The sequence below is a fragment of the Chrysochloris asiatica genome, unplaced genomic scaffold (genome assembly GCF_000296735.1).
Source record: "Chrysochloris asiatica unplaced genomic scaffold, ChrAsi1.0 scaffold00085, whole genome shotgun sequence".
NCBI classification, from domain to species: Eukaryota; Metazoa; Chordata; class Mammalia; order Afrosoricida; family Chrysochloridae; genus Chrysochloris; species Chrysochloris asiatica.
Genome location: NW_006408603.1, coordinates 3581414 through 3585486, shown reverse-complemented (window position 1 = coordinate 3585486; position 4073 = coordinate 3581414).

The window sequence follows — 4073 nt, the reverse complement described above, 5'->3', positions numbered from 1 at the left end:
TGGGTCACCTGAGCCCATGGACAAGGACATAGCCACAGATGGTTAGAGCTGAGAGTTAAGCATCCAGCTGATATGAAGTGAGGGGAGAGGCACAAGAACACCCAAACTTGCAGATTGTACCCATTTGACCTAGGCTTGATAATAAGAACTGACCTAGAGAAAGAAAAAAATAATAATAATTTTTGATAAAAGAAACAAAGGTAAATTGCTACAATTGGATGACCCTAACCTATACTCATGGAGATAGTAATTCTAAATATCAACAGAGAGGGAAGGAGTCTTTGCATCAAGTATCAATGCTATCCCCACAGTACACAGGGTAGATAGGGATAGGCAACTTAGACATCGGCTACCTAAAATGAGGGGGTAATAAGGGCACGAAGTGACTGGCCTACAAGATTTCAAGAGGGAGTTTAGTTTAAGGGTGGAGTGTGTGTGGGGGCGGGGGAGAAAATGTCTCTACTGAATAGTTGTCATCATGTCTAGTTGGGTTTGATTAAAAGAGATGAGGATAAGATTTTTATGATTCAGTAGTGAGTAATTGTTATCATGACTAATTGTGACTGTCACAATTGTAAAGGTAGAAATTTTGTAACAAAAATGGGGGAGTAGTTAATCTTACAGTCCAGAAACAAAGGACCCAAGGATCTTCACCGGAGAAGAACCCAAGCAAAATGCAGGACCTTCTCCAGAGAAGCAGCGACACCAGAGATGGAGGCAGAGATGGGGACATGGAGAGAGGGAGCAGCTGAGAACTGTAGATTCATGGGAAGAGAAGGAGTAAGAGCTGGTGGCCAGGAGGCAGACTTGCAGAATGTGCCCTTTGGTGGTATAAATTACTATATATGCCTGAGTGGTTTTTTTGGTTTTGTTTTGTTTTGTTTTTTAAAGAGCACTAAAGTGAATAGAGAGAAATACTATTAATTGATGGTACATGGAGGGGAATGTCATCACTGTGATGAAACAAGTTGTATGATTTGTTGAATGTAAAACTGATGATCTGCCCTGTAAACTTACATTCAATCCACAATAAAAACTTAAAGAAAAAAAAAAAGTCCAATAGAGCAAGATTAAGACTGTAGGAAGGATTCTTAAACACCTCAAAGTGAAGTTTTAGCAGAGTGTGAACAATACAGGGAGAGGTGTGCAGACATGCATTGTCATGCAAGATCACAACGCCTTTGTATAGCAGTCCTCTGCCTTTAATCTGAAATTAAAGCTTCAATTCTTCAGCAAGCATCTCACTATAAGGAGTACTGTTGATTGTTGAAACTTTGTCTTGTAGTGTTCCAATACTGACCCTTGAGAATTCCAGAAAACTGTAAGCATCAGTTTTCCAGCTGATGGTTGACATTTGAACTTTCTCTTGGTCAGTTTCCTGAGATTAAATGGCAGAGTATGGAATGGAAACATCCTCAATTGCTGGTACCTTCAGTATGGATTGCACCTCAACGTAAAGAAAACAAAAATCCTCACAACTGGACCAATAAATAACATTATGATAAAAGGAGAAAAGATTGAAGTAGTCAAAGACTTCATTTTGCTTGGATTCACAATCAACACTCATGGAAGCAGCAGTCAAGAAATCAAATAATGTAGTGTATTAGGCAAATCTGCTGCAAAAGACCTCTTTAAAGTGTTAAGGAGCAAAACTGTGAGTTTAAAGACTAAGGTGTGCCTGACCCAACACATCATATTTTGAGTTGCCTTATATGTATGTGAAAGTTGGATAATAAGTGAGGAAGACTGTAGAAGAATTGATGCACTTCAATTATGGTTTTGGAGAAGAATATTGAAAGTACCATTGACTGCCAGAAGAAACAAAGAAATTTGTCTTGGAAGAAGTACAGCCAGAATGCTCCTTAGAAGCTGGGATGGTGACATGTCTTCTCCTCACACTTTGGACATATTATCAGGAGGAACCAGACCCTAGAGAAGAATATCATGCTTGGTAAAGTGTAGGGCCAGGGAAGAAGAGGAAGACCCCCCAAAGAGATGGGGTAGCAGCAGCAATGGTCTTAAGCCTTAACAATTGTAAGGATGTTGCAAGACTGGGTAGTGTTTTGTTTTGCTGGGCATCAAGACTGGGTAGTGTTTTGCTGGAACAGACTAAAAGACACTTAACAACAACGATATGTTTGAGCCCATTGTTGCAGGTACTGTGTCAATTCACCTCTTTTTTCACTGAGCCTTTACTTTATCAAGTATGTCCTGTTCCGGGAATTGATCTCTCATGATAACATGTGTAAACTATGTGAGACCAAATCTTGTCATCCTTGCTTCTAAGGTTTATTTAGTCTAGGTGTATTTTTTCCAAGACAGATAATTTGTTCTTCTGGCAGTCCATTCAATATTTTTTACCAACATCACAATTCAAAGGCATTAACTCTTCTTGGGCCTTCCTTATTCATTAAACATATGTATATGAGGCAATTGAAAATACCTTGACTTGGGTCAGGCACACCTTAATCTTCAAAGGGATATCTCTGTTCTTTAATGCTTTAAAGAAGTCTTTTGTAGCAGATTTTCCCAATGCAATAATATATCATTTGATTTCTACACTGCTGCTTCCACAATCATTGACTATGCATCTAAGTGAAATGAAATCTTTGACAACTTTAATCGTTTCTCCGTTTGTCATGATGTTGCTTATTTCTAGTTGTGAGGATTTTTGTTGTTGTTGTCAAGTTGTAGTCCATACTGTAGACTATAGTCTTTGATCTTCATCAGTAAGTGCTTCAAGTGCTCTTTATTTTCAGCAAGCAAAATTATGCCATCTGCATATCACAAGTTTTTAATGAGTCTTCCTCCAATCCCAATGCCAAATTCTTCTTCTTCATATAGTCCAGTTTCTCAGATTATTTGCTCAATGTACAAATTGAGTAAGTTTGGGGAAAGGATTTAACCCTGACACATACCTTTCTTGATTTTTAACCACACAGTATCCCCTTGTTCTGTTTGCATGGCTACCTCTTGGTCTATGTACAGGTTCTATATGAATACAATGAAGAGTTCTGAAATTCCCATTCTGCACAATGTTATCCATGATTTGGTATGATTCCCACAGTCAATTTCCTCTGCATAGTCAATAATACATAGTTAAACACTTATCTGGTATTCTGTTTTCAGCTAAGATCTGGTCAGCAACGATACTTCTCCTTCCACATTCTCTTCTGAATCTGGCTGGAACTTCTGTTGGTTTTCTGTTGATGTACTGCTATAACCATTTAAAAATTATCTTCAGCTAAACTTCATTTGCACCTGACATTAGTAATATTGTTAGATAATTTCTGCATCCTGTTGGATTGCCTTTCTTTGGAATGGGCATAAATATGGATATCTTCCATTTGGTTGATCAGGTAGAGGTCTTCCAGATTTTTTGCCAACACTTCCAGTGTTGCATTTGTTTGGTGAAACATCTCAGTTGATATTTCATCAGGTCTGAGAACCTTGGAGGGCAGCTTAAACGTCTTCCTTCTGTATCATTGGTACTTTTTTCCCCTCTTTTTTAACCAGTTCCGTATATAATTGCTCAATTAAAACGAATATGTTATTGTTGTGAAGTGCTGTCGAGTCGGTTCCGACCTATAGCGACCCTGTATAGTAGTAGAGTTTCCGAGGAGCAGCTGGTGAACTTAAACTGCCCGATCTTCCAGTTCAAACTTCAAACGGCTTTGCAGTCTGGCTCATTAACCCACAGCACCACACCAGGACGAATATGTTGTTGTTGTTGTTGTTATGTGCCATCGAGTTGGCACCGACTCATAGCGACCTTATGCACAGCAGAACGAAGCAATGTCCGATCCTGGGCAAATATAGGTATAGTCAAAATAAAGTATGAAATTATAATTGGGGCTTAGAATCAAATTTTTGATAAAATATAAATCCATTGTCTTGAAACTGGAAATGAAACTATCACCAATTGATGGAGGCTTGGAGACTTATTAACCTCCCCTACAGAGAAGGAGCTCTGGCAGCGTGATGGTAGTGGTGGTTATATGCCATGGAGTCGGTTCTGACTCATAGCGACCCTGTACAGGGTTTCCGAGGCTGTAAATCTTTACGGGAGCAGA